Source organism: Lipotes vexillifer, unplaced genomic scaffold, assembly GCF_000442215.2.
Source record: "Lipotes vexillifer unplaced genomic scaffold, Lipotes_vexillifer_v1.1 scaffold150, whole genome shotgun sequence".
In the NCBI taxonomy this organism is placed as follows: domain Eukaryota; kingdom Metazoa; phylum Chordata; class Mammalia; order Artiodactyla; family Lipotidae; genus Lipotes; species Lipotes vexillifer.
Genome location: NW_006792921.1, coordinates 1,938,564 through 1,944,587, shown reverse-complemented (window position 1 = coordinate 1,944,587; position 6,024 = coordinate 1,938,564).

Below are 6,024 nucleotides of genomic sequence, written 5' to 3'. Positions count from 1 at the left end.
CTACAGGCCAATATCACTGATGAACATAGATGCAAAAGTCCTCAACAAAATACTAGCAAACAGAATCCAACAACATATTACAAGGATCATACACCATGATAAAACAGGATTTATCCCAGGAATGCAAGGATTCTTCAATATATGCAAATCAATCAATGTGATACACCATATTAACAAACTGAAGGAGAAAAACCATATGATCATCTCAATAGATGTAGAAAAAGCTTTTGACAAAATTCAACACTCATTTATGATAAAAACCCTCCAGAAAGTAGGCATAAAGGGAACTTACCTCAACATAATAAAGGTCATATATGACAAACCCACAGCCAACATCGTTCTCAATGGTGAAAAACTGAAACCATTTCCTCTAAGATCAGGAACAAGACAAGATTGTCCACTCTCACCACTATTATTCAACATAGTTTTGGAAGTTTTAGCCACAGCAATCAGAGAAGAAAAAGAAATAAAAGGAATCCAAATCGGAAAAGAAGAAGTAAAGCTGTCACTGTTTACAGATGACATGATCCTATACATAGAGAATCCTAAAGATGCTGCCAGAAAACTACTAGAGCTAATCAATGAATTTGGTAAAGTAGCAGGATACACTTTTAATGCACAGAGTTCTCTTGCATTCCTATATACTAATGATGAAAAATCTGAAAAAGAAATTAAGGAAACACTCCCATTTACCACTGTAACAAAAAGAATAAAATACCAAGGAATAAACCTACCTAAGGAGACAAAAGACCTGTATGCAGAAAACTATAAGACACTGATGAAAGAAATTAAAGATGATACAAACAGATGGAGAGATATACCATGTTCTTGGATTGGAAGAATCAACATTGTGAAAATGACTATACTACCCAAAGCAATCTACAGATTCAATGCAATCCCTATCTAACTACCAATGGCATTTTTCACAGAACTAGAACAAAAAATTTCACAATTTGTATGGAAACACAGAAGACCCCGAATAGCCAAAGCAATCTTGAGAAAAAAACGGAGCTGGAGGAATCAGGCTCCTGGACTTCAGACTATACTACAAAGCTACTGTAATCAAGACAGTATGGTACTGGCACAAAAACAGAAATAAAGATCAGTGGAACAGGATAGAAAGTCCAGAGATAAACCCATGCACATATGGTCACCTTATTTTTGATAAAGGAGGCAAGACTATACAATGGAGAAAAGACAGCCTTTTCAATAAGTGGTGCTGGGAAAACTGGACAGCTACATGTAAAAGAATGAAATTAGAACACTCCCTAACACCATACACAAAAATAAACTCAAAATGGATTAAAGACCTAAATGTAAGGCCAGACACTATAAAACTCTTAGAGGAAAACATAGGCAGAACACTGTATGACATAAATCACAGCAAGATCTTTTTTGACCCACCTCCTAGAGAAATGGAAAGAAAAACAAAAATAAACAAATGGGACCTAATGAAACTTCAAAGCTTTTGCACAGCAAAGGAAAACATAAACAAGACCAAAAGACAACCCTCAGAATGGGAGAAAATATTTGCAAATGAAGCAACTGACAATGGATTAATCTCCAAAATTTACAAGCAGTTCATGCAGCTCAATATCAAAAAAACAAACAACCCAATCCAAAAATGGGATTTCTCCAAAGAAGATTTACAGATTGCCAACAAACACATGAAAGGATGCCAACATCACTAATCATTAGAGAAATGCAAATCAAAACTACAATGAGGTATCACCTCACACCGGTCAGAATGGCCATCATCAAAAAATCTAGAAACAATAAATGCTGGAGAGGAAAGGGAACCCTCTTGCACTGCTGGTGGGAATGTAAATCGATACAGCCACTATGGAGAACAGTATGGAGGTTCCTTAAAAAACTACAAATAGAACTACCATATGACCCAGCAATCCCACTACTGGGCATATACCCTGAGAAAACCATAATTCAAAAAGAGTCATGTACCACAATGTTCACTGCAGCTCTATTTACAATAGCCAGGACATGGAAGCAACCTAAGTGTCCATCAACAGATGAATGGATAAAGAAGATGTGGCACATATATACAATGGAATATTACTCAGCCATAAAAAGAAACGAAATTGAGTTATTTGTAGTGAGGTGGATGGACCTAGGGTCTGTCATACAGAGTGAAGTAAGTCAGAAAGAGAAAAACAAATACCGTATGCTAACACATGTATATGGAATCTAAAAAAAAAAAAAGGTTCTGAATAACCTAGGGGCAGGACAGCAATAAAGACACAGACGTAGAGAATGGACCTGAGGACACAGGGAGGGGGAAGGGTAAGCTGGGACGAAGTGAGAGAGTGGCATGGACATATATACACTACCAAATGTAAAAGAGATAGCTAGTGGGAAGCAGCCACAGAGCAGAGGGAGATCAGCTCAGTGCTTTGTGGTCACCTAGAGGGGTGGGGTAGGGAGGGTGGAGGGAGACCCAAGAGGGAGGAGATATGGGGATATATGTATACGTATAGCTGATTCACTTGGTTATAAAGCAGAAACTAACACACCATTGTAAAGCAATTATATGCCAATAAAGATGTTAAAAAAAAAAAAGAGGAAAAAAAGTGAGTTTCTCCTAGCTACCAATCTCTATGATATAGTATGAGGCTTAAAGATGTAATGAAGTTATTTCTAGAAGATAAAAATGGGTAATTTACTTTACAGTGGTCATAAATCTTTAACGGCAACATATTTTTATTTAAAAAGCATATTACTCTGAATCTATTCTACAGACATAAAATGTCCCAGTAAATAAGAATAGATGTATGAAAGATAGCAAAAATATGAAAATGAAATATCAACGTCTATTGATAGAGAACAGCTGAATAAATTATGATTCATCCATGCAATGCAATATTACACAACTATTAAGAAGACAAGTTTGATCTATGTATACTGCCCAGGAAGATGTTTATAATGTTGTTATGAGAAGAAAAAGTTTGCAGAGTGCTTTGTATGATATGATGCTATTGTTTTTTTTAAGGTGCAAATCCCACATTGTGAATATATGTTTGTGTGAACCTAGTGACGAAAAGATACACACCAGTCTTTAACTCTGATTTTCTCTTGTGGTTGCTGTGGGAGCAGAGCTGGAAAGAAGTTTATTCATTTTCTTATAAACCACTTTTGTGTTGACTGATTTGTTTCAATGAGCATGTTATAGCAAAAGTTAATCATGGAAAGGCTTAATTTTAAATTAGAATATAAGTATAATATATGCATTGAGAGAAAAATGCAACATGAATCTTCTTGTTGCTTGTAAATCTTTGCTTACAAGTGGTTTTTATTCTAATAGCTTGTGGATGTCAAGTTCACAAGTATAAATCTAAAGTGGGTACTTTGGATGACAGGATAAGCCATGCAAATTTAGAAGGCTTTGATCTAAAGAGAGGGAAAAAAACTGGGAAGGGATATGATTTGGGGTGATTAAAGTGAGGCCATATATTATTAAAGGGGTGAAGTGGTATAGTAGCATTGTGGGCTGCCAATGCCCATAAAGGGCCAATCGTGTTACTTTCATGTTGCGAGAAACTTGTCTGATTGGTTCCAAGGCCCAACAGATGAGTTGCTCAGCTTACAGACATAGTTTCTGAAACTACAACACTTATTGTGAGAGACAAGGCAAGGAATAGATGTGGAGAGGACTTGGGGAAGGGGCTGGATGGGTGGTGGCACCCTGATTTCTACTGTGAAGAGGCATGGGGAGAATTTTACAGAAATGAAATCTTTACTCTGAAGTGCAGCATTCAATGCCCCTCTTCTCACTTCACTACCCTTACGATGCCTGTCTTAAGGATTATTTGGTAGCAAGAAGCAAAAGCTCATTCAAATGATCTCAGGTGAAAAAAGGATCCATTATAAAAGCATAGGACAATCTCATCAAACCTAGCTGCAGGAAGTACAAGTGGGCCTCCTAGGCATTGAAAAATGGTCAGACAACTTGTCTGCATGGGGGCCACCCTGGCATCTTTCACATCTGCTTTTTTTCCTTCTTTCATTATCTCTCTCTCTCTCCACTACTGGCTTGCCATGGCTGCTCTGATGCCACATGACATCTCAAAGGTCAATGCCAGCATCTCTAGGCTGTAGCTTCTGAGTCTCTTAGTTCAAGACCACAGGACCAAGCACCTGATTGGTTGCTGGCCAGCCCATGAGTTAGCTTCCGAGAAAGGGCACCAGCAGGTAGACAATTGTCCACCATGTCCGGCGCATCTCATGCCTCTTCCCCCACCACATCCTTTCACTTATTTTCCGTTCAGATCTCTGATCATCCTCAAACACTTAATTTATTCTCAAGCCTCTTTGCCTTTGCTCAAGGTGTCCCCAAAGCCTGACATATTCTTCCCCCATTCTTTGCCTCTCTCAAGGCACCTCATACTCTCAGACCTAGTTTAAATATCATCTCCAATATGTAACAACCAAAAATCTCAATTCGAAATGAATTACCTCTTCCTCTGGGGCGACCACAATTTTTATTTATACTTCATACGTCCTGCTTGCGTGCCTGTGCATTTACTTCTCCACCTTCCCTCCCCCAAATGGGGGCACGTCCTGCTTATCTCTGTACCCTCCAAGCCTTTCCCAGCAGCAGCAGGAGGGGCTCATAGCCGTTTCCTGAATTCAGGTGCCCTATAGCTTAAGTGAATCATGCACATCTGGATTTACTTCCTCATTAGCATCGTCATAAAATGACAGAAAAGATTTCACCATTCTCTGTTAAATTCAGAGAAGTCACCATGTACATCTGAGATGAATTTTCCTCATCAAGGCATGAAAAGATATAAGGACAACCATGATTTGCACTTTTATTTTCCAGAAAAAATGAAAAGTACCAAAAAGGTGGTTTTTCAATGAGTTCTCAATAAATCAGAATTATTTAAAAATTAGCACCCTTATGCCCAATCAGGTTTCCTAGGGTTAGGTCTAAAGTTGCTCAAAGCTTCACTTGGGCAGTGTAAACAATGGTAATTACTTCTTCAGTGTCTGTAGTCTTTTGTTTGTTGGTTGGTTTGGTTTTTGGTGCTGCCAGAGTGATAACAGTGCCAAGTCGGCCCAGATAAGCTACTGTCCTTATTATGTCATATTCTCAGGAAATGTCATTCATTCTTGGCCTTCTTTTCCTCCCACACCCCACATTCAACCCATCAGGAAATCCTATCCTCAAAGTACCTGGGGAGTCTGGCCATTTCCTGTCCCTTTCACTGTGACCACAGACCCTTTTACCGAGATCACTGCAAAACCCTCCTAACGTGTCTCCTTGTGGCCACCCAGTCTATTCTGGGTACAGTGGCAACACAGATCTCTGAAAACACAGGTCAGATCTTGCCACTCCTTTGTCCACAATCCCATTTCACTAGAAGAAAATTCAAGTCCTTCTCTAGACTGACTGGGTTCTGAATGACCCCTCCACTTGCTTCCCCGACCAAAGGCCAAAGGTCCTAAATCAAGGGGTTACTAGGACTATGCTCCCTCCGAAACCTCTAGGGCAGGATTCTTCCTTTGCCTCTTTCAGCTTCTGGTGGCCCAGACGTCCCTTGGCTGTGGCAGCATCCCTTCAATCTCTGCCTCCATCTTCACGTGGCCATCTTCCCTCCATGTCTGTGTGTCTCCACATGGTGTTCTCCTTGAGCGTCTGTGTCCAAATTTCCCTCTTCTTATAAAGGCATCAGTCATTGCATTAGAGCACATCCTAATGACTTCATCTTAACTTGATTACATTAGCAAAGACCCTATTTCCAAATAGGTCACAACAGATCTTTTTTTTTTGTGGAGGGGGTGGGGGGTGGAGAGGATGACACAATTCAACCTGTAACAAACACACACCAGGCAGCTTCCGCTCCCCCAGTTCTCTGCTTGGCCCACTCCTCCAACTTCTTCAGGGTTTTGCTTACACATCATCTTCTCATAAGAGTATCTTTCAATGATGCCTCTTCCAGTGACCCCTTTTAATACTCCAATCTGCCCCACCTCTCTGCACCAACTTCCAATACCTTTTACGCTGCT